Consider the following 25,972-nt stretch of genomic DNA (forward strand, 5'->3'; position numbering starts at 1 on the left):
ACAGGTGCCAGAGTGTGGCGACTAGGGGATTTTCACAGTAACTTCATTGCTGTGTTAATGTAAGCCTATTTGTGATTAATAAATAAACTTTACTTTAAAATTGCTGTTAGTGTTTCTTGAAGCAAGGCAACTGAGTCAATGCCATGTCAAAATAAGACTAGCAGGAATTTAATGAAATGCATCTCCAAGCCTTTAGATTGTGTGTGACCCTATTAATTTATGTCTATATCTATATATACTTATCAAGTAGCATTAGCAACAGATCGTGATGTTCTGGGCACGATCTTACCAGCTCGCCATGTTGGGCGAATGGTGTGGCAAGCAAATAAGATAGGTCAAGAGGCAAAAAATCAGCTTCGCGCCTGGTTTCTCACCTCTCATGATCTTTGAGAAAACTCCACCCCTGGTTTTGGACTTATCCATCAATAAGGCAACAACCCTTTTCTTTCCTCCAGATGGATTCATTAATGAACATAGAATAGAATCCCTGCAGTGCAGAAGGAGGCCATTCGGCCCATCGAGTCTGCACTGACCACAATCCCATAGAGTCATAGAGGTTTACAGCATGGAAACAGGTCCTTCGGCCAACTTGTCCATGCTGCTCCTTTTTTTAGCCCCTAAGCTAATCCCAATTGCCCGCGTTTGGCCCATATCCCTCTATACCCATCTTACCCATGTAATTGTCCAAATGCTTTTTAAGAGACAAAATTGCACCCGCCTCTACTACTACCTCTGGCAGCTTGTTCCAGAACTCACCACCCTCTGTGTGAAAAAATTGCCCCTCTGGACCCTTTTGTATCTCTCCCCTCTCACTTTAAACCTAGGCCCTCTAGTTTTAGACTCCCCTACCTTTGGGAAAAGATGTTGGCTATCTAGCTGATCTATGCCCCTCATTATTTTATAGACCTCTATAAGATCACCCCTCAGCCTCCTACGCTCCAGAGAAAAAAGTCCCAGTCTATCCAGCCTCTGCTTATAACGCAAACCATCAAGTCCCGGTAGCATCCTAGTAAATCTTTCCTGCACTCTTTCTAGCTTAATAATATCCTTTCTATAATAAGGTGACCAGAACTGTACACAGTATTCCAAGTGTGGCCATACCAATGTCTTGAACAACTTCAACAAGACGTCCCAACTCCTGTATTCAATGTTCTGACCACCCAGGCTCTACCCCCATAACACCACATAATTACCCTAGCTAGTCCCCCTGACACTAAGGGCAATTTTGCATGGCTAATCCACCGAACCCGCACATCTTTGGAGGAAATCAGAGCACCTGGAGGAAAGCCACGCAGACACGGGGAGAATGTGCAAACTCCACACAGACAGTGACCCAATCTGGGAATCGAATCCGGGTTCCTGGCACTGTGAGGCAGCAGTGCTAACCACTGTGTCTCCGTGCCGCCCTAATTGCAATTAACAATTTATAAGTTTAAATATTGAGTTGCTTTAGCTTCGGCAGCTGTGTTTCCCGGGCTTGGAGGCATTATGGATTGAAAATTGGACACCTCTGACTTAAGAACATCAAAAGATTGTCCAGTGGATCTTCTCTAGTGAGAATGCAGCTTTCTTTAGACTCAGGGTGGAATTTTCCCACGTTGTTTTGGAGCTCTTCAATAGCCCAGTTTTTAGACCAGGTTTTCTGTGGAAAATAATGGGTGGGGTTTGTGGCGTCAGTCTGGTGGGGCTGGCAAGGCCAGCTCCACAGAGATTGGATGCCCCGATCAGCACTGAAAATAAACTCCTCCATTCCCCCATGGACACAGAGGATCCCCCCTCTCCCCCCAGAAGCATTGGGCCAACCCTCCCACAACCACAAGCTCGGGGGTTCTCTCCCCTGATTTGCATATATTATAATCTCATTAGAGAGCTTGGCACCACTGCTTCCACCCTCACTGTGTTGTCCCACCCAGGTGGTGGAAGATATGGCCAGACAGTGCCACCCTGGCACTGCACCTGGCCCTTTGCCGAGCCCCATTGGGGGGATTCCCCTTTAAGTGTGGTGGGGTGGGCACACCCTGATGCTTGTAGGGTGGAGTTGTGCCCCAATGTGGGAGGAATCTGGGTGTACAGGTACACAGGTCGCTGAAAGTGGCAACGCAGGTGGAGAAGGTAGTCAAGTCGGCCGGGGCATTGAGTTTAAAAACTGGCAAGTCATGTTGCAGCTTTATAGAACCTTAGTTAGGCCGCACTTGGAATATAGTGTTCAATTCTGGTCGTCACACGACCAGAAAGATGTGGAGGCTTTGGAGAGGGTACAGAAAAGATGTACCAGGATGTTGCCTGGTATGGAGGGCATTAGCTATGAGGAGAGGTTGGAGAAACTTGGTTTCGACAGAGGTTGAGGGGCGACCTGATTGAAGTCTACAAGATTATGAGGGGCATAGACAGAGTGGATAGTCAGAAGCTGGGTGGAAGAGTCAATTACTAGGGGGCATAGGTTTAAGGTGCGTGGGGCAAGGTTTACACGAAATGTATGAGGCAAGTTTTTTTACACAGTGGTGGATGCCTGGAACTCGCTGCCGGGGAAGTAGTGGAAGCAGATATGATAGTGAGTTTTAAGGACGTCTGGACAAATACATGAATAGAATGGGAATAGAGGGATATGGTCCCCGGAAGGGTAGGTGGTTTTAGTTCATTCGGACAGCATGGTCGGTGCAGGCTTGGAGGGCCAAAGGGTCTGTTCCTGTGCTGTAATTTTCTTTGTTCTTGGGAGGGAGTGCCCCAATGCTTGTAAGGGGGGCCCTCCATGTCCTTAGGATGAGTGGAGGGGTTCATTTTATGTGCAGGTCAGGCACCTTTTCAAAATGGCATCCCAATCTCTGTGGAGTCGGCCTTGCCGGCTCTATCAGGCCTATACCCCTTCCCGAGAGGTGGGGCACGGTGGCACAATGGTTAGCACTACTGCTTCACAGCGCCAGGGACCCGGGTTCGATTCCCGGCTTGGATCACTGATTGTGTGGAGTCTGCACGTTCTCCCCGTGTGATGGTGCAAACCACACCCTCAGATTCTCTGTGCAAAGAATGCGAGAGAGTCTGGAGTCTGGAATCTGGAGAGAAAGCTCAGCTGGAGAGCTGCACACCAGTTTTCAGATTGAATCTCTGACACATTGTGAGACAATTCTACCCTAACTCGTTGAGTATCTGTGAAAGTAATTTGACCTGATGCATGAGTATTCTGAAACATAAGTTCCACATTTAAATTCTGTAGTAGAGAATAAGCCTACATCACTGCTACAAGTGATCTATAAAAAGCTGGCACAAACTCACCTGATCTATTAGAGCAACAGGTACTTTGCCTTTCCATTTCTTTATATCAGCAGAACTTATAGATCATAAAGTGATCGAGCACAGAAAGCCCATTCCACCCATGCTGGCTTTTTGAAATCACTATCCAAATCTATCTCCTTGCCCTTTCCTATTGATCTGCAAGTAATTTTTCCTCAGTTCTTCACCAGAAACCAAGTCTATGTCATATATTCACCAAACCACAGAAAAGTACCATGGTTATTTTAGTCAGGGTAGGATGAGGAAACAGGCTCCAGAAACAGGCCCCGAGTCTACCTCAGCCAGAGCAGGGATTGAATCCCATGCTGTTAACATTAATCTGATTCACACACCAGCTGTCTAACCAACAGAGCTAAATGTTCATGTACTCACCCTTGAAAGCTATTCTCAATTTGCTTCCACCAGTCTTTCAGGCAGCGTATTCCACATCTTGAAGGGCGGCACGGTGGCACAGTAGTTAACACTGCTGCCTCCCAGCGCCAGGGACCGGGGTTCAATTCCAGGTTTGGGTCACTGTCTGTGCGGAGTCTGCATCTTCTCCCCGTATCTGCGTGGGTTTCATCTGGGTGCTCCGGTATCCTCCCACAGTCCGAAAGACGTGTTGGTTAGGCGCATTGGCCGTGCTAAATTCTCTCTCACTTTACCTGAACAGGTGCCGGAGTGTGGCGACTAGGAGGTTTTCACAGTAACTTCATTGCAGTGTTAATGTAAGCCTACTTGTGACACTAATAAATAAACTTAAACATATCAACTTGCTGCATAAAAAAATGTTTCCTCATCATGGCTCTGATTCTTTAACCAATCACATCAAATCTGTGTCCTCTGGTTACCAACCCTTCTGCTATTGGAAACAATTTAACTTCATTTACTCTGTCAAAACGCTTCACTATTTTGAAGGCCCCATTTAAAGCTTCCCTTAACCTCTCCTGCTCTAAGGAGAATAAGCCCAGTCCATCCCCACATACCTGCAGTCCCTCATACCTGATAAATTTGAGTTTTCTGCACTCTATCTAAGATCTAAAACATGGTACCCAGAATTGTACACACGGCCAGGTGAGGGCCAACAAGTCATTTTTGAAGGTTTTGCATAAAATCTTTGTTTTTTGTTCTCTATGCCTCTGTTTATGAACAGTAAGAAATCTCGCAAAACCAGGTTAAAGTCCAACAAGTATATCCAAATTGGACTTTAACCTGGTGTTGTGAGACTTCTTACTATGCCCACCCCTGTCCAACGCCGGCATCTCCACATCTGTTTATGAATCCAAGGATACCATTTTTTATAGACTTCTCCACTGTTCCACTGCCATCAGAGATTGGGCACGTACACCCTGCTTTTACAGACCCTTTAAACTTGGCCTATAATTCATATTTTCCTTCCCCATTCTTCCCAGCAAAATGCATCACTTGTCATCACAAATCAGAGGCTGCATTTCTAAACAAAAACATGTTATTAGGAATAACTTCTGATGCTTTAAGGCATTGAGTGCAGCTCTCACAATGACTCATGCTACATCAGTAGACTTCTAAAACGTTGTTCATGCTAGGATAGGTCTGAAGCAAGTTGCTGAGCTGCTAATGCAGCTCATGTCCCTCAAGACACTGCTGGAAACACACAGATCCAGGTAATGGTAACGATGCACGTTATTGAGGTTGTTCACAAGGCAAGGTCAGATTCAAGTTACAGATAATGGCACTAGACTTCAATGGGTGGATTTTGCTGGCCAGCAGATTGGTGGAAAGCATTGTTCAGCCACTTGGTAGTGTCTATGGGAGGCCATGTCCAATTCAACCCAGTGACATATATGTCGCGAGTTCCATAGCCCAACCGGGCATAGCACTACAACCTGTTGGCTCCTCCTCTGGGAGGCTAACCTGACTGGGGGAAAAAAGATAGGAAAAGGAGTGGGGGTGGGGGTGGGGCCTTGCATTCATAGAGGAGGCAGTGCGGACTGCGGTGATTCCCACGATCCCTGCCACCTCCCATTCCAGTCCCCACAGAATTATTTACCCTTTCTGTAGTATGACCAGACTCTACAGCTTAATGAGCCCCTTGCCTGATTCAGATGAGTGCCTGACCATCCAGTGGAATGCTCTGGGGAAAAAGCAGTGGAATAAAAATAGGACAGTAAGTTTACCGCCTTCATTTTAGTTCCGCCGCTGTTTCATTTCCATTGAGAATCAGAAGTTAAAATCTCCCTGGAAATGTTCAACAAAATTCCTTTGTTTTACATGAGCTACTGCCCTCCTCTGAGTGAGATCTCATCATTCCTAAACAAGGAATCAAAAATAAATATTGAAAGTGATCAGTTAAAACCTGAAATGACAAAATATTTTCGGTGAATGGATCTCTGAACTTTCCTTCTATACCTTGTTACAACTACTTGTGATCGTGATTTATCAGTTTCACAAAGACTTTCACATCCACTGGTCTCCTTTATCTATTCTGCTAGTTACATCCTCAAAAAACTCCAGTGGGTTTGTCAAACACAATTTCCCTTTTATAAACCCGCATTGACTTTGTCTAACCCCGTTGATATTATCTAAGAATCCTGTTATCACATCCTTTATAATAGACTCTAGCATTTTTCCTGCTACTGATGTTAGGCTAACCGGTCTGTAATTTTGTTTTCCCCCTCCCTCCTATTTTAAATAGTGCGGTTACATTTGCCGCTCTCCAACCTGCCGAAACAGTTCCAGGATCTGCAGAATTGTAGAAGGTGACAACCAATGTATCCACTATTTCCATGGCCACCTCCATTAGTAACCTGGGATGTAGATCCAGCACCATTTTTCTAGTAATACTAATTTCCTTCAATTCCTCCTTTTCAATAGATCCTTGGTTTCTTAGCATTTCTGGGAAGTCTTTTGTGTCTTCCTCTGTGAAGACAGAACTAAAGCAGTTGTTTAATTGCTCTGCCGTTTCCTTGTTCTCTATAATAAATTCTTCTGTTTCGGACTGGAAAAGACCTAGATTTGTCTTCACAATTTTTTTAATCTACCTTTTAGAAGCTTTTACAGTCCACTTTTATGTTACTTGCAAGTTTACTCTCATTCCCTATTTTTCCCCTCTTAATCAGTCTCTTTGTCCTCCTTTGCTGGATATTGAACTGCTCCCAGTTCTCAGGCTTGCTCCTTTTTCCAGCAACTTGTTATTACTCCTCTTTGAATCTAATATTATCCTTAATTTAGTTTGTAAGCCATGGCTGGGCCACTTTTCTTGTTTTGTTTCTCTGCCAGAAAGGGGTGTATAACCCAGGGATAAATGGGTGGCACGGTAGCACAGTGGTTAGCACTGATGTGCGGGTTAGGTTAATTGGCCAGGTTAAAAAAATTGCTCCTTAGAGTCCTGGGATGCGTAGGTTAGAGGGATTAGTGGGTAAAATATGTGGAGGTAGGGCCTGGGTGAGATTGTGGTCGGTGCAGACTCAATGGGCCGAATGGCCTCCTTCTGCACTGTAGGGTTTCTATGATTTCTATGAAATGATGCAGAGTGATTACACAAACCAGGGTTGTATTCTCTGGAATTTAGGGTAATTGATCAATGTTTTCAAGCTACCAAAAAAGATTGATAGAGCAACCTTCACTGACTGAGAATCTAGGACCGGGGCAGTGTCCAAAAATTAGAGCCAAGAGTGATACAGGCAACGCTTGTACACAGAAATGGGGGTAGAAGTTTGGAACTCTCTTCTGCTAATTACAATTAATGCTAGATCAATTATTAATTAATTTTAAATTTGAGCTTGATAGATTCTTGCTAACCATTGTTACTAAGGGATCTAGGGTAAAGGTGGGTATATGGAGTTAGGTCAGAGATCAGTCATGGTGGCACAGTGGTTAGCACTGCTGCCTCACAACGTCAGGGACCCGGATTCAATTCCCAGCTTGGATCACTGTCCGTGCGGAATTTGCACGTTCTCCCCGTGTCTACGTGAGTTTCCTCCGGAGACTCTGGTTTCCTCTCACAGTCCAAAAGACGTGCTGGTTAGGTGCATTGGCCATGCTAAATTCTCCCTCAGTGTACCCGAACAGGCGCCAGAGTGTGGCGACTAGGGGATTTTCTTAGTAACTACATTGCACTGTTAATGTAAGCCCTTGTGACTAACAAATAAAATTTACTTTACTATAAGTTGCTAAAGTTGTCCTGAGGTTTTTGTTAAGCAGCCCAGGTGACTGGGTGGGTGAGGAGCACTGCACTTATTTATGTCCCTCTAGTGGATAGAATTTTTATGACCACTGGGAAAGGTGTTTTCAAGACAATATTATAATTATGGAGGTTATTCAGTTTGTTTTAATTTTAACATTCAGTTCAGTTTATATAAACACTCACGTTTCCATAGGAAACTGCTCCGTGAAACTGAGTTGCTGTTGCCCCTTTGGAGGGAGCTATATTCAGCCAGATCTTTACATTGGCTGATAGCAAATTCTGCCCTATTGTGAATTGTGTCAATTGCATTATGTGTTAGGTTGAGTATTAAAAACCCTGCGGCATAGAGATTGAAATGCTCCCAAAAAGGTGAGCAGGGATTAATCACTATGGTTGAAAAGTTAGGCCTGAGGCGCACCAATCATGGGACCGGGACTTCATTATCACTGAGCCAGTGAGTTACATTCCCCAAACAGCTCAATCCAATGGTCGTATCTGGCATTCCGGTCTCTGCCTGCAGGCTCTATCGGGAGTGAGGGCCAAACTCAATCTTCCGAGTTGGTGGTGGGAACATGACAGCAGATTACCTTTTCAGAAAGTGCCCCCTCTCCAATTATTTGAACTTCAAATGAACAAATACCTGTGGCAGCGGAGAGAGAGACCCTCTTCACCAGGAGGCCGGCAGCTGCAGCTGAAGCGAGGAGGCAGGGAGGACCTCCAAGCCGGCCTGGAATGCTAGCACCCCGGCCTAACTCTGGGAGGTGGCTTCCAGACAGTTACCCACTCCCGCACTGCCTGCAGGAATCTCGAGACCGACTGGAAAAATCCTTGATAGGCTTTTAAGCTACTTGCCACCTACAGGCACCCCCCCCCCCTCCCTTTCCCTCCCCACCCCAACATCCTCAGCTTCAGAACTTGTCCCCGACAGGGCCTAAAAATCCAGCTCCAGATCTTAAGAAAATCCCTGCAACAGTGACTTTTTTTTCCAAATCTCAATTCATGCTCAAAGCGAACGGTTTTCATAAATAGGCTCATATATCTTCTATGAGCTGAAACTTGCTACCCTGTATATAATGTGGTTAGAACAATGTGACACAGACTAACAATGACCATTTTAACTGATTTATTTACCGTTCACCACAGTCATCAGTCCAACGAGCAGTGAATGTCACAACATACCTATCATATAGGGGGCGACCTTGAGCCCCTGCTTGTCATCCGTGCGAATGCCGGCGGGGCTCAAGATCTGGAAGTCGCAGTTCTTGCTGACAAGCTCGTGATTTTGGATCTTTCCCGCTCATCACTGGCGATGTCATCAGGTTCACCCCCATAGCCAGCGTGAACCCGCTTTACGTGAATTTGAATGTATTTAAATGTTATAGAACATAGAACATAGAACATAGAACATTACAGCGCAGAACAGGCCCTTCGGCCCACGATGTTGCACCGACCAGTTAAAAAAAAAAAACTGTGACCCTCCAACCTAAACCAATTTCTTTTCGTCCATGAACCTATCTACGGATCTCTTAAACGCCCCCAAACTAGGCGCATTTACTACTGATGCTGGCAGGGCATTCCAATCCCTCACCACCCTCTGGGTAAAGAATCTACCCCTGACATCGGTTCTATAACTACCCCCCCTCAATTTAAAGCCATGCCCCCTCGTGCTGGATTTCTCCATCAGAGGAAAAAGGCTATCACTATCCACCCTATCTAAACCTCTAATCATCTTATATGTTTCAATAAGATCCCCTCTTAGCCGCCGCCTTTCCAGCGAAAACAATCCCAAATCCCTCAGCCTCTCCTCATAGGATCTCCCCTCCATACCAGGCAACATCCTGGTAAACCTCCTCTGCACCCTCTCCAAAGCCTCCACATCCTTCCTGTAATGTGGGGACCAGAACTGCACACAGTACTCCAAGTGCGGCCGCACCAGAGTTGTGTACAGTTGCAACATAACGCTACGACTCCTAAATTCAATCCCCCTACCAATAAACGCCAAGACACCATATGCCTTCTTAACAACCTTATCTACTTGATTCCCAACTTTCAGGGATCTATGCACACATACACCTAGATCCCTCTGCTCCTCCACACTATTCAAAGTCCTCCCGTTAGCCCTATACTCAACACATCTGTTATTCCTACCAAAGTGAATTACCTCACACTTCTCCGCATTAAACTCCATCCGCCACCTCTCGGCCCAACTTTGCAACCTGTCTAAGTCTTCCTGCAAACTACGACACCCTTCCTCACTGTCTACCACACCACCGACTTTGGTGTCATCAGCAAATTTGCTAATCCACCCAACTATACCGTCATCCAGATCATTAATAAATATTACAAACAGCAGTGGCCCCAAAACAGATCCCTGAGGTACACCACTTGTAACCGCACTCCATGATGAATATTTACTATCAACCACCACCCTCTGTTTCCTATCCGCTAGCCAATTCCTGATCCAATTTCCTAGATCACCCCCAATCCCATACATCTGCATTTTCTGCAGAAGCCTACCATGGTGAACCTTATCAAACACCTTACTAAAATCCATATATACCACGTCCACTGCCTTGCCCCCATCCACCTCCTTGGTCACTTTCTCAAAAAACTCAATAAGGTTAGTAAGGCACGACCTACCTGCCACAAAACCATGCTGACTATCACCTATCAATTCATTACTCTCCAAATAACTATAAATCCTATCCCTTATAATTTTTTCCAACATCTTGCCGACAACAGAAGTGAGACTCACCGGTCTATAATTCCCGGGGAAGTCTCTGTTCCCCTTCTTAAACAATGGGACAACATTCGCTAACCTCCAATCTTCTGGTACTATACCAGAGGCCAACGACGACCTGAAGATCAGAGCCAGAGGCTCTGCAATCACTTCTCACCCTCACCAGATATTGACCCTCCCCCCGCTGTGTCTGATACCGCGCTGACGTGATGTCATGCCAGTGTGAGTTACAATAGGTTCACACAGGCATGACCCTTTCATGGGAGTCTCCCGCGGGCATTGCATCTGACAGTACCAACCTGTGCCAAACTGACAGTGCCGGGTATCCCAGGGGCGTAAAGGTAAGAATAGCCCCCGGGGCAGAGGGATATGCCCAACAGTGGCCTGGCAATGCCCATGTTCCAAGGGGCAGGCCCCCACTGAGAGCCTCATGGAGGGGGGGGAATGGGATTCTTTTAGGTATGGTGGCAGCCAGGAGCGTACGGAGACGCTGGGGATGCCAGGATGGCCGTTGGAGCAGGCAGGAGGAGGGAGGGGGGTACCGGTTCAGACTATTGGGAGGGGGGGGGGAGAAAGGGCCGACGATCGGCGGGGGTGGGGGGGGAATGGCATAGAGAAGCACCGACTCCGATTGGGGGTGGGGAGGGGAACCCCCAAGGCCTCCGTGGTGGGCTGGGGGTGGGGTGAGAGGGAGGTTTATTCAGGTTATGATGGTGCCCAGATCTCTGCGCAGCTGGGTTTTCATGATGTGGAGATGCTGGCGTTGGACTGGGGTAAACACAGTAAGAAGTTTAACAACACCAGGTTAAAGTCCAACAGGTTTATTTGGTAGCAAAAGCCACACAGCTGGGTTTTGACAGCATATTGAAACACGCCATTTGACTTTTTTTTGGCAGTGTCATTAGATCTGGAGAGAAAACTGATGTGTTTCTCTGGGGAGAAACCTGCTGTTTTCTCACCAGAAACAACACTGCCATTTTGTTGGGTAGATTTAGCCCATAATCAAAGTTACTCACAAATGAGATAATTACACTGGAGCAAAAAGAAACACACTGGGACTAACTGATGATAAAACACTTGATTTACACAATACTTACGTTATGTCAAAAGATCCCCGTACAGCCCCTTGATCCCACCTCCAACAGAAACAGGTGGTCACAGCAGGAGCTGAGGCACACAGTGAAAACCTCGCACTCATTCAGCTTCTTGCCATTGTCACTATTCACAGTGACAGCAACACTGGAGATTTTAGGAACATCTCTGGTTGAGACTTTGGGGAGGTTTTGCTTGAAGGAATGTTGTAATTTTCAAAAGGAATGGTCATTCTGTGAAGCACCATCAGACCTAGCTGGACATCCCACCACCCTATTCATACATTCGATCTTTGATTCTGTACCACCTCCAATCTATGATTTAAACCAGAAACAGATGTCTGAGGCAGTAGAAAGGGGATTCTGGGAGGAAACTAATGTTAGAAATGAAGATGAGCTAGTGGGCAACCTCAGCCCAGAGGCACAAGACATTAATAGTTCCATTCTGGGTAAATATTGAAATTAGATTCCATTCCATCATTTTAAGTTTAACGTTTAAGTATATTTATTAGTGTCACAAGTAGGCTTACACTAACACTGCAATGAAGTTACTGTGAAAATACCCCAAGTCGCCACACTCCGGCGCCTGTTTGGGTACACTTTGGGAGAATTTAGCATGTCCAATGCACCTAACCAGCACGTCTTTTGGACTGTGGGAGGAAACCGGAGCACCCACGGGAAACCCACACAGAAATGAGGAGAAAATGCAGACTCCACACAGACAGTGACCCAAGCCGGGAATCGAATCCAGGTCCCTGGCACTGTGAGGCAGCAGTGCTAACCACTGTGCCACCGTGCATCATCTTCATATGGACTGCTATTGTTGAGTTATTCCACAAAGGCACAAGAGAACAAAGGCAGTTCACGTTTTCGTATTGTGGTATCACATTATCCAGTGGATGTTGTGCCACCATTATTATAGAATCCAAAACTGGGGATTAGAAATATAAGATAGTCGCTAAAAAATCCAATAAGAAATTGGGCAGCTGCCTATGTGGAGTTTGCACGTTCTCCCCATGCCTGTGTGGGTTTCCTCTGGGTGCTCCAGTTCCCTCCCACAGTCCAAAGATGTGCAGGTTAGGTGGATTGGCCATGCCAAATTGCCCCTTAGTGTCCAAAGATGTGTAGGGTAGGGGGATCAGGGGGTAAATATGTCGGGTTATGAGGATAGGTCCCAGATAAGATGCTCTGTAGGATAGTCGGTACAGACTTGATGGGCCAAATGGCCTCCTTCTGCAGTGTAGGGATTGAATGATTCTATGATAAACTTCCTTGGTTAGAATGTGGAACTTGCTACAATATAGACCAGTTGAGATGAACAGTGTGGATACATGTAAAGGTAAGTATGTGAGGGAGAATGTGTTGATATGAGGGATATGTTGATAGGGTGAGATAAATTCGGTAGGAGAAGGCTGATGTGGAGCATAAATACAGGCATAGACCTAATTGGCCGAATGGCCTTTCACTGTGTTGTAAAATCCACATTACTCAAGATTTTCACATCATCACTGAGGCACTTAGGGCTGGCACAGTGGTTAGCACTGCTGCCTCACAGTGCCAGGGACCCAGGTTCAATTCCTGGCTTGGGTCACTGTCTGTGTGGAGTTTGCACATTCTCCCCATGTCTGCGTGGGTTTCTTCTGGGTGCTCCAGTTTCCTCCCACACTCCAAAGATGTGCGGATTAGGTTGATTGGCCATGCTAAATTCTCCCTCAGTGTACCCGAACAGGCGCTGGAGTGTGGCAACAAGGGGATTTTCACAGTAACTTCATTACAGTGTGAATGCAAGCTTACTCGTGACTAATAAATAAACTTTAACTTTAATAAATGAAACAAGTGTGTGTGAATTGGATGTCGGAGGGCAGTGGTAGCAAGAAGAATGTTCTCCATCCTTGGTTAGCAGAGATTACAACAAAGTTGAAGGGATTTAACTAGCTGCGATTTTCTTAAAAAGAACTTGATCCAACATAATAACTAATTTAAAATGTAAACCCATACAACCCTTTTATAACCAAAAGGTTGTTCATTGTCAATTTGATTGTAACACAACTTGCTTTCAATCGAGTTTGAGAGTGTGGATTAAGGCACGCTATTTTAGTTCAGCCTTCCGTCACTAAATTGAAATCTATCAATAGGTGGCATACCATTCATATTAAAGGTCAGTAAATGACATGGACTATCTCGTCAGCCCAAAGGCTGAAACATTGAAATCATCAATCGTTCTAAAACAAAATGCAGAGAAAAGGTTGTGGTTGAAGCATTTCTTTAGATTTTGTTTGCAAAAATGATCCAGTGAGAAACTTTCTAAGAATAAATACCAACATAACAATGACAAGCAACTGAAGTGAGAAAAATTGGGATGTGCTGTCACAAAGGAGCCAGTGAATAGATGGATTGAGTCACATTTGCTCTAAGAATTCAGTAGGCAGCCTAAAAAAAAATTAAACAAGTTCCTCATTTCAAAATAAGAGTGATTCTAGTCACTGTACAAGATGAATTTCTATACCTCGATGCAAACTTTAAAAATCTACATGTATTTTCTTATGTTAACTGGAGTCAACATTTTAAAAGTATTAGATGGAATCGAGATACTTTGGGCACTAAAATAACACTACCTGCTTCATTGTCCTTTGGTAATAAAGCTAAAATTGTAACTCTGTTAACACAAAATGACCTCGCTCGGGTGAAGCTCATAAAATCCCACCCAAGGCCAACAGAGAATTCTGTTCTGCGAACCTCGCCCGCCCTGATTCCAGTGTTAAAATTCTGGCCGTAGTTCGTAAGTTCCCATGTTTGTACTGTTGCAGTGATTCAGTTGCACTGTGGGCTGTTGTCATTGAGTCTGCATTTCCACATCCACCAAATCTCTGCACATAGTTACACATGTAACTTTTTAAACATCTTGCGATTTCAGGTGAGTGATTATTGCAAACCCCTCTTAACACCACACTTCATATTGCAATTCAGACAAGATAAGAGTTGAGTGTAACCTGACCTTGGATCACTGCAGGAAGAGAGAGCTCAAAGAACAAAGAACAAGAACAAAGAAAATTACAGCACAGGAACAGGCCCTTCGGTCCTCCAAGCCTGCACCGACCATGCTGCCCGACTTAACTAAAACCCCCTACCCTTCCGGGGACCATATCCCTCTATTCCCATCCTATTCATGTACTTGTCAAGACGCCCCTTAAAAGTCACTACCGTATCCGCTTCCACTACCTCCCCCGACAACGAGTTCCAGGCACCTACTACTCTCTGTGTAAAAAAATCTGCTCCTTTGCAATGATGCACATGTGACAGTATAAGAACATGCTCAGGGAAAATGACATTATAACTGGATACGTTGACAAACTCTTAAAGACTAACAACAGTGGAATATATGCATTGTTCATGTAAGATTTGTTCACCCAGATCAGAACACTGTGAACATCATTTTCTTTAGAGAAGAATTTCAAGGAGATGGCTGGCTATCAGATATTCAAATCGCAGACCATAAATCCAGATCAAATGGATCAAATGTGGCAGGACAGAAATGTACCGCCTTGATCCAGTCAGCAAACAGCGAATTTAAGACAGAATTCTGTCAGTAACACCACAACTAAATCACACGAGTGCCATAGTGTCAACAATGTTCTTATGGCAAATTGTCATGTAGAGTCATAGAAGATTACATCATGGAAACAGGCCCTTGGGCCCAACTTGTCCATGCTGCCCATTTTTAAAAACCATTAAGCTAGTCCCAATTGCCCGCGTTTGGCCCATATCCCTCTATACCCATCTTACCCATGTAACTGTAAATGCTTTTTAAAAGACCAAATTGTACCCCGCCTCTACTACTACCTCTGGCAGCTTATTCCAGACACTCACCACCCTCTGTGTGAAAAAATTGCCCCTCTGGACCCTTTTGTATCTCTCCCCTCTCACCTTAAACCTATGCCCTCTAGTTTTAGACTCCCCTACTTTTGGGAAAAGATGTTGACTATCGAGCTGATCTATGCCTCGGCTGTTAAACCTCTGTCACCATGGAGCACGTGGCAATGGGAAGATACATGGACATAGCAAGCACTGTCACAAAAAATGTGTTTCTGTTTAGAAATCCTGAAAATTTTCTGTACATATATATATATTCAGTCACACAATACACTGAAATAGTTGGAGAAAACTACAACATAGAATTCCACTGTCAAGTCACCATTTAGGGAGCTGCTAACTTCCACTGGGTAATCTGACTGAAACTGATGTGTTTTCCAGCGAGAGAGAGGAAAGGTCAGGAAAACATTCTTAGGATGTTCTCCAACACCCAGCCAGTAACAAAAGGATATTGACAGAATCCTGGCTACACAACAAAGAGGAACTAGTGGACCAGGAGAAAATCAGGTACAAAGTTAGGTGTTAATGACAAAAAAAATGATATTACCATAATGGCAGTGACAACATACTGAAACCTATAATGAGGAGTTACAGCATGCACCCAGATAAAGAAAACTAGTTGAATAATTGTGAGTGGCACAGTGGTTAGCACAGCTGCCTCATAGTGCCAGGGTCCAAGGTTCAATTCTGGCTTTGGGTCACTGTCTGTGTGGAGTTTGCACATTCTCTCTGTGTCTGCATGGGTTTCCTCCAGGTGCTCCTGTTTCCTCCCACAGTCCAAAGATGTGCGGGTTAGGTTGATTGGCCATGCTAAATTGACCCTAGTGTCAGGGGGATTAGCAGGGTAAATACGTGGGGTTATGGAAATAGGGCCTGGATGGGATTGTGGTCGGTACAGACTCGATGGGCCAAATGGCCTCCTTCTGTACTGTAGGGATTCTATGATACTTCACTGTATCACAAACCCCTATTGGGGTGACCCAATCTGTGACCAGATTTGAAGAGGGACTCTTACTTTGGTGAGGAAGTAAGTGATATACTGCTACAGTGACAGATCAATCATTCACCAAACGTCATCCCCTCACTGCCTGTACTATATACAACCACTAAGTTCTAAAGTTTAGCTTCTCAGTTAATAGCAGTACCAAAAGGACTCCCACGGTGCATGTAACAGAATAACTTAAATCCGACAGGAATACTCAATTAAGGTAAGATAACCAACTGACTTGTACTTGGTGAGAGAAAAAGTAAAATGTTTATAAAGATAAAACTTGATTTATCTTTTAAAGAGTTATGGAAAATAAATAGCAGTGCTTCGTTACAATGATTTAAAAATAAGTTCTTAGAAAAATCACCATTATTGATTCCTATGACTAGACATATATAATAAAACCATATTCCAAATAAAATATATAGTTAGCTGCTTTTCCAATTACTTTCTAAAAATTATATTGAGTTCAAGAGAACTAAATTGCAAAAAATTTTTTTAACAGTGTCTCGATATTTTCCATGTGCAAAATATTTGTGATTTGTTCTTATTCAACCTTATCTACTAAATATAGCATTCAAACATAAGTATAATAATGTCTGAAGTAAAAAGTTTTTTTATAGACTTAGCATGAAGGCTGTTTGGAGTTTGCTGTCACTGTAAGAATTTATTTGAATAAATAGCAGCAATGCACTGCGACTTGCACTGGATTGACCTGTGTAGCTGAAATCTGGAAACAAGTCCCAAAATGGTTACATTAATTGAAAAGGGAGAATATATTTTAATAATTCATGGCATATTAAACATTCATTATGCCAGAGGTGACATGATCATTCATCGCAGTGCCTTTATTTAACCATAAAGCTTTCATGGCCTCCTGGATGTTTGGTATTGCAGACCAAATGATGGTAAGATATGCGTTAGTCATTAAAGTTTATTTATTAGTCACAAGTAAGGCTTACATTAACACTGCAATAAAGTTGCTGTGAAAATCCCCTAGTCGCCACACTCTGGCACCTGTTTGGGTACACCGAGGGAGAATTTGGCCTGGCCAATGCACTTAACCCACATGTCTGTGGACTGTGGGAGGAAACCAGAGCACCCGGAGGACACCCACTCAGACACGGAGAGAATGTGCAAACTCCACACAGACAGTGACCCAAGCCGGGAATCGAACCCGGGTCTCCGGCGCTGTGAGGCAGCAGTGATAACCACTGTGCTGGATGATTCCAGAGATTTGTTTATTTAGTATCAAGCAACAAATCAAATCTACAGATATTCAGAAATAGACAAAAAATCAGGGAATGTCTTATTCAGGGACTTATTGGAATTAATAAGCAATGGGATCATTTGTCCTGTTCTGGTGTGCTGCCAGTTTATTGTTCTACTTTAGAACAGATGATGTAATGGAACTTCCATTAAAATTCTTCCAAACTTCTTTCCTCAGTCAATAATTGGCTCCAGAGGAATATGACCTCAGGTGTCTCACTCACCCCAAAACAGAAAGTTTACATCATAGAACAAATAAGAACTGGAACAGAAGCCTCGATTTCAATCCAGCTCCCTCAGCAGTCCAGGTGATAGGGAGTAAATTAGCCTCTGGACTAAAGACAATGCAGTCCTGCCCCCATCAAATTAATACCTCAATATTTGGGATCAAGTTTCAGGGTTCCCCATAACTAAGAAGGGAAAGAATTTACAGGATTGTGGGGGAAAGATGGTGGTAGGCGGGGAGGGGTGGGGGGGTGGGGGGCAGTGGGGGGATTGGTGGCATTAGTCAAGTTGTGAGGAAAGTCGGCTTGGATATGATGGGCCGATTGGCCTCCTTCTGTGCCGTAACCAATTTTTGGTTCTATGATATTGTTATGCTGGGAACTGACAAAGTCACTCAGACTCCGACAATCTTATTTGGAGATATGTGTCCAAGCCTTCAGCAGAAGATATTAAATTCTCCTCCTGGCCCAGCAAGGGAACCTTCACCTTTCCTACCAGTCCCTTCCTGGCCCTATCCCTTGTTGAGCCTCTCAGTTGCAGTCCAGTAATAAAAGATGATGCAAGTCCAGCTTCTTCACAAACTCACTTTATTCTCTTTTACAACTCCACATACACACGCACCCAACACCCAGTGCCACCTGTAACCCCTTTATATATCCCGGTGAGTACTACTGAACAATTAATATACAAATTAGGTCTAAAGTGGAAGGTTGCAGTTAACCCATTCCTAACATCCCTGACCACTGCTCACACATGACTTATCGTGCCCGGGACTGCTTCTTTAGTGCCTGACCATATAATAAAATCGTACGATTTCTCACTCCCACAGACAAAACCATCACATCATTCCTATCAATTTCAGGCAGCAGTCAAAACAGGAAATAAATGAGTTACAATCTCCTAGTGCTCACGTTCCGGGGTCTGAGAGAGATCACACATAGAAATAAACATAGGAAATACTAGCAGGAGTCGGCCATTAGGCCCTTCGAGCTTGCTCGACCATCCATTATGATCATGGCTGCTCATTAAATTCAATACCCTCATCCCGCCTTCCCCCCATATCTCTTAATCCCGTTAGCCCCAAGAACCATATCTAGTTCCTTCTTGAAATCAAACAACATAGAAGGATCAACTTCCATTGAGTTAAAACCTTTGAATATTAACCTAGGTAGGAAATTAAATTGCCAACTTTGTATTTTCATATAAACGTTGCCACCATCCCAGTTTGATCCTGGAGCAGAGAGGGTGGGAACATTCCTGGAGTTTGGTCCCAGTCTGATCCTGGAGCAGAGAGGGTGCAAACATTCCAGGGGTTTGATCCCAGTTTGATCCTGGATCAGTGATTGCAATGCTGAAACGACCGACTCTCAATAACATGGTCTCTCCCACCTCCAGGATACTGTTGAAACTCTCCTGGAAAGATGCCTGGGGTCAGTTTAAATCTTTGTGTCCATAGAACTCTAAAATGATATGAGCAACTTTATCATGGACACTGACTGGAAGTTTCTCATATTAAAGTTCTGTGTAGTTTCAGATCAGCTTTTTGCCAAGGTTCCAGTATTGGCCCTTGCCACACTAGGAAACCACCAATGTCACCTAGTGATTGCCCTGGGATCTTGGTGCTCAAGGTTTGCCCGTTTGTCTGTTACTCCAGTGCTGTGGAATCTACCCCACAATGTAATTTAATCTCATTGTGGGCTTGGAGGCAAAAGGACCAAGAAAATAGGGAGGGATTCACAGGCAAGAGAGACTACTCCTGTGGCCCCAACAATCCAACCGGAGGTGTTCCCCCTGCAATCAGAGTGACCTGTTGCCCTTTCCCCCAAATATATCCATTTATTTTTACACTTCTGAGTGCACTTCCTTGTCGAGGTGACTTCAAAGTCACCTACCTGCTTCAGCAGTGCCCACCCTTGCTGGGGGAGGGGAGGGGGTGGAAGGGGGGGAATGGGGGGAGGGCTGCCAAGTCTCCAGATCTGCCAGTCCTATGATATAGAATTATAGAAACCCTACAGTGCAGAAGGAGGCCATTCGGCCCATTGAGTCTGCACCGACAACAATCCCACCCAGGCTCTATCCCTGAAACCTCACACATTTACCCTGTTAATCCCTCTAACATACACATCCCGGGACACTAAGGGACAGCAATTTAGCATGGCCAATCAACTTAACCTGCACATTTTTGGACTGTGGGAGGAAATCGGAACAGCCAGAGAAAACCCATGCAGACATGGGGAGAATGTGCACACTCCACATAGACAGTGACCCAAGCCAGGGATTAAACCCAGGTCCCTGGAGTTGTGAGGCAGCAATGCTAAGCACAGTGCCACCGTGCTGCCCTTAATATGGAACCCACCTGCCATTTTTAATGGGACATTGTTAAGTTTTTTTTATTAGTGTCACTAGTAGGCTTACATTAACACTGCAATGAAGTTACTGTGAAAATCCCCTAGTTGCCACACTTCGGCTCCTGTTCGGGTGCACTGAGGGAGAATTTAGCATGGCCAATGCAACTAACCCTCACGTCTTTCGGACTGTGAAGGTAGCCAGTTAAGATCCCACCTCTGGGAATACTGCTGAGCTGGTCTCACTCTCAGCAAGTGTGGGTTCAAGGCTCCCATTTGGGTTCCCAAATTCAAGAGTCCAGAAATCTCTGGGAAATTTTTGCCCAACATGTCTGAACACTTATTATCTTAAATCTTTAGTCTGTTGGAGCAAGTTGTCAACAGAGTTCCCTTTAGCTCAGATTGAATGCTCGGAGAAAGAAAAAAGAGAGTTCCAAGGAAACTTTGCATTTTCTTCCTTCTTGCACTGACTTCCTACATTGCAGTGGATCTTATCTATTAGGAAGGTAGTATTTTCCAACATTCCACAGACGGTGCCATAATAAATGCATTCTAATAAACAATAAATCATTTCATTCAAGTTCTCTACCACCGAAAGGCCCCCAAGACTATTTACTACATCAGTTAAAAGGCACAATAACTGGAGTCTGTGGTAACATGAAAGCGAATTCTTTGAGGAAAAAGATAAGACCAAGTTGATCCCTGGACTTATAGTGAGCATAACATGCAGCCATTATCATTCCACTATTTCTGTCAATGGAGCTGGGTGGGTCTGGGCAGCACAGTGGCACAGTGGTTAGCACTGCTGCCTCAGAGCGCCAGGGGCCCAGGTTCGATTCCCGGATAGGGTCACTGCCTGTGTGGAGTTTGCACATTCTATCCATGTCTGCCTGGGTTTCCTCTGGGTGCGCTGGTTTCCTCCCACAGTCTGAAAGACGTGCTGGTTAGATGCATTGGTCATGCTAAATTCTCCCTCAGTGTACACGAACAGGTACCAGAGTGTGGCAACTCGGGGATTTTCACAGTAACTTCATTGCAATGTTAATGTAAGCCTACTTGTGACACAAATAAATGAACTTTAAACTGGGGATCTGATGCAGCTAAATTTCAATGTCTGTACATTTTTTTGTATTATACTCCCGTAGCTATATTAATCCTGGCCAATATGCAGAATGCAGAGAGATTAATTTTCAGCAAAGAGACGAGAGTATTCATTACTCTCCATTCAGTAAAACAGAACAATTTAGTCGCTTCTGTTCCAAGTCCATAAACTGACATTTTCACGTGACTTAAACAGAAGCAAAAAGACTCAGTTATAGAGGTTTACAGCATGGAAGCAGGCCCTTCGGCCCAACTTGTCCATGCCGCCCCATTTTTAATCCCTAAGATAGTCCCAATTGCCCGCGTTTGGCCCATATCCCTCTATACCAATCTTACCCATGTAACTGTCTAAACGCTTTTTAAAAGACAAAATTGTACCCGCCTCTACTACTACCTCTGGCAGCTTGTTCCAGACACTCACCATTTTCTTGTGTGAAAAGATTGCCCCTCTGGACCCTTTTGTATCTCTCCCTTCTCACCTTAAACCTAGTTTTAGACTCCCCTACCTTTGGGAAGAGATATTGACTATCTAGCTGATCTATGTCCCTCATTATTTAATAGATCTCTATAAGATCACCCCTAAGCCTCCCAGGCTCCAGAGAAAAAAGTCCCAATCTATCCAGCCTCTCCTTATAACTCAAACCATCAAGTCCCGGTAGCATCCTAGTAAATCTAAAAGTTGTAAAAATAACAGAAGAAGGAGGTTTCTCAGGAGAAAAAGAGTTAAAGTCCATTTAAAATAACATCAAAAATAACACCAAAACCCCACTAATAGAGAAGCATTTCACCCCATTGCTACTAAAATTGTACCTTCTGCATGAAAAAAATACCAGTGCATTTAAAATTAGAACCACTTGTTCTTACCATACCAATGAACATCTGAACAATACTCAAAATAGCAGCACCACAGCAGCGCCATTCTACTATTGATCTATATAAATGCTAAGGTCAAAGGTGATGAATGAAGGTCATTAAATAAAAACCATTATTATTTCATTTTCATAAAAATATTCTGGTATTAATTCCTTTCTGACAGAGTATTAAGTTCCAGCGATACATAAATCACGAGGGACCAGGGCAAAAACACAGACATTTCTAAAATGAAAAAAAATATATCTGGCAAACACTGAAACAGGGACGTCCTGTTTAATGACAGTTTAATGACTGGTACAAAATGTTTCTAAAGACTGTATACATTATGCAGAGGGCACAGGGCTGGTGATGTATTTGTAAGAGTTTTAACAACACCAGGTTAAAGTCCAACGGGTTTATTTGGTAGCAAATACCATTAGCTTTCGGAGCGCTGCTCCTTCGTCAGATGGAGTGGAAATTTTGTGTCTCCGTGCCCTGTTTGAGAGCACATATCCACTCCATCTGACGGAGGAGCAGCGCTCCAAAAGCTAATGGTATTTGCTACCAAATAAACCTGTTGGACTTTAACCTGGTGTTGTTAAAGCTCTTACTGTGTTTACCCCAGTCCAACGCCGGCAGCTCCACATCATGATGTATTTGTAGTCACAATCTACTGCTCACAAGAATCAGGAGCTTAATAATGATACCGGCGATCCAACAACATTTTAACAGCAGCTTTTTTCCACTACTTTTCTCAATGTAATAATTCATTAGCTTATATCACACAGTCACAATCTTAAAATCTGTCTTTAAATCTCTGTTAATAAACTATAGCCCTGCCCTGGGGAGCGATGCTTGCGAACCGCTTTTAAAAATGTACACACATTTAAGAAACAACCTGATAGTCGATTGGAAAGATAATGGCCTCGATCTTAACCAAAGTTGGGAAGGGCGTGAGGAATCCAATGACAGGGTAATAAACATGGAGACTGCTGATCTTTTTGGGAGGGCCACATTTAAATAAAAGTACAGATTCCAGCCCGACACCTGCTCATACTCCTCAGTGCGCGGTGGGAGAGATGGGAATTTGTGACAGGAGGCCACAGACTTGGAAACAATCCCAGAGTTACAGGGAAGAGGAAGCTCTGGCCATGGTGGGGAGGATGAGAAATAGGCAGAAGGAGTCAGGGCTGGGGAAGAAGTGTGTGGAAAGAGAGGGGGGGGGAGTCTGGGGAAGATTGGTGGGGTGATGAAGAGAGAAGGATCAGGCCACAGTGCAGAAGGAGGCCATTTGGCCCATTGGGTCCGCACCGACAACAATCCCACCCAGCCCCTATCCCCACAACCCCATGCATTTACCCTAGCTAGTCCCCCTGACACTACAGGGCAATTTAGCATGGCCAATCCACCTAACCTGCACACCTTTGGGCTATGGGAGGAAACCGGAGAACCTGGAGGAAACCCACGCAGACACAGGGAAAACGTGCAGACTTCACACAAACAGTGACCCAAGCTGGGAATCGAACTCAGGTCCCTGGCACTGTGAGGCAGCAGTGCTAACCACTGCACCACCGTGCCACCATGTTACCCCATGATCAGGTTGGCGTAGCCTGATGGAATTACGGGAGGTCCAAAGCCTCCTTGTGAGGCCCCAAGAGGCAGGGGTACAAGAAAACCTGAACTATAACTTTAAAACTTATCTGTCGGCCTCATCTGGGCCAGGGTCCAGCTCCAGGCAGGTTTAGTCAGATGAAGGAACTGACTCGGGCTCCAGGCTGGATTTACAGATGCATTCTGATCTGATCTAATAGCATCAGCAAACTTGATCTGAATATCTGAAAGAGGTCTCTTGCTTCCCCACTTGTTTTGAAAAAAGCAGGGCAAATATGACGATACAGCAAGAGGAAATGGAATCAGTAGATGTACATTACACTTACATCAGTAGGTGTAAATGACTCCAACTAATTTAACTGGCTCTGCCTGGAATCAGTCAGGTGGGCCTGGTTAGATTTGGAGCCAATATATTCCTGTAATGCAAAAGCAGAGTTTTATTTGGATTGAAATGAAAACTCCTTGTTACATAATATAGATATTTATTGGCCGTCTAGATCAGACATAGTTCGCATGCTAGCAACCTTTTAGAAATTAGGTGGCTGGACAGCATGGATAGTTAGACAGCCTGATACGCAGCACCTCCTGCAGTGCCCTTGGAACACCCTCAGCCTTTCCATACATCACTATGGGGGATATCCACAGTGACGCAGTGAGACTACACATCACAAAAACATGGAAACCAGAAACGACAGTCAGCCGTTCGGCCCTTCGAGCCTGCTCCGCCATTCATTTTCATAGAATCCCTGAAGTGCAGATGGAGGCCACTCAGCCCATCGAGTCTGCACTGAACACAATCCCACCTAGACCCTATTCCCGTAACCCCTTATATTTACCCTGCAAATTCCCCTGACAGTCGGGTTAATTTAGCATGGCCAATCAACCTAACCTGGACATCTTTGGACTGCGGGAGGAAACCAGAGCACCCCAGAGGAAACCCACGCCAACATGGGGAGAATATGCAAACTCCACACAGACAGTGACCCAAAGTCGGAATTGAACCCAGGTCCCTGGCGCTGTGAGGCAGCAATGCTAACCACTGTGCCACCCCTAATTTTGATCATGGCTAATCATCAAATTCAATATCCTGATCTTCCCTTCCTCCCCAAATCCCTTGATCCCTTTAGCCCCAAGAGCTATACCTAATTGCTTCTTGAAATCAGACAACATTTTGGCCTCAACTACATTCTATGGTAGTGAATTCCACACATTCACCACCTTCTGGGTGAAGAAATTTCTCCTCACCTCAGTTCCTTATCCTCAAACTATGACCCCTAGTTCTGGACTCCCCCACCATTGGGAACATTCTTTCTGAATCTACTCTGTCTAACCCTGTTAGAATTTTATAAGTTTCTATGAGATCCCCTCTCACTCTTCTAAACTCCAGTGAATTTAATCCTAATCGACTTAGTCTCTCCTCATATGACAGACCTGCCATCCCTGGAATCAGCCTGGTAAACCTTCGCTGTACTCCCTCTATAGCAAGGACATCCTTCCTCAGATAAAGAAACCAAAACTGCTCACAATACTCCAGGTGTGGCCTCACCAATGCCCTATACAATTGCAGTAAAACATCCCTATTCCTATACTCAAATCCTCTCGCTATGAAGGCAAACATATCATTTGCCTTCTTTACTGCCTGCCGTACCTGCACGCTTATTTTCAGCGAGTGATGTACCAGGACTCCAAGATCTCATTGAGTATCCACCTCCCTCAATTTACACCCATTCAAGTGATAATCTGTCTTCCTATTATTGCTACCATAGTGGATAACCTCACATTTATCCATATTATACTGCATCTGCCATGCACATACCCAGATGCTCAGTCTATCCAAATCACACTGAGTCATCTCTGCATCCTCCTCACAGCTCACCCTCCCACCCTACTTTGTACCATCTGTAAATTTGGAGATAATATATTCAGTTCCTTCTTCCAAATTATTAAATATAATGTGAACAGTTGGAGCCCTAGCAAATTCCCTGCGGAGCCCCACATCAATAACATGTCCAGACGATTACCCAGCATGGAAAATCCCATCAAAATGGACTCAATGAGATTGGAGTTCTCAGCTCAAGATCTCTTGTCAGTGTTCCAGAGAGAAGCCCCAGCTGAGCTGGAGACCACTGGTAGGAGGGGAGGTGTTCAGCAGCGCTCCCTGCAACTGGCAAATTGTGCTGTTCTAGGTGGAAGGCAGTTCTGTAATGCAGCCAGAAATTCCTGCTGATCTGGCAAGTGCACTCCTCCTTATTGTGCCATTTACTTGGCTGAGCCTAAAAATATATCTTTCCCAGGAACGGATATCCCTGGGCTGATTCTAGCTATGGGCCGGAGGGCAAAGTGGATGGTCTTTCTGAACCTGGCTGCTGCATATCCCGTGTGTCTAAAAATAGCACAATCCTTGGCATGACCATCCTTAGCAGCAGCTCCAGGGCTTTCTCACTGAAG

At 44.6% G+C, this 25,972-nt stretch overlaps 1 protein-coding gene across 18 annotated transcripts in view; it reads left to right on the plus strand.

Annotated features, from left to right (window-relative positions):
• The window catches only part of LOC144505107 (myotilin-like), a 117,035-nt gene that overhangs the window by 45,398 nt on the left and 45,665 nt on the right, over positions 1-25,972 (plus strand). Inside the window, exon 1 of one of the 18 annotated variants that reach the window (XM_078230951.1) lies at positions 16,217-16,341. The exons of 14 other annotated variants lie outside the window; for them this stretch is intronic. The gene's annotated coding sequence lies outside the window, so the exon portion shown is untranslated. Of the gene's footprint in view, positions 1-16,216; positions 16,342-25,972 lie in introns of those variants that run through there. 3 more of the 18 variants (XM_078230953.1, XM_078230954.1, XM_078230952.1) reach the window with 3 other exon arrangements.

This window comes from Mustelus asterias, chromosome 16 (assembly GCF_964213995.1).
Source record: "Mustelus asterias chromosome 16, sMusAst1.hap1.1, whole genome shotgun sequence".
Classification (NCBI taxonomy): domain Eukaryota; kingdom Metazoa; phylum Chordata; class Chondrichthyes; order Carcharhiniformes; family Triakidae; genus Mustelus; species Mustelus asterias.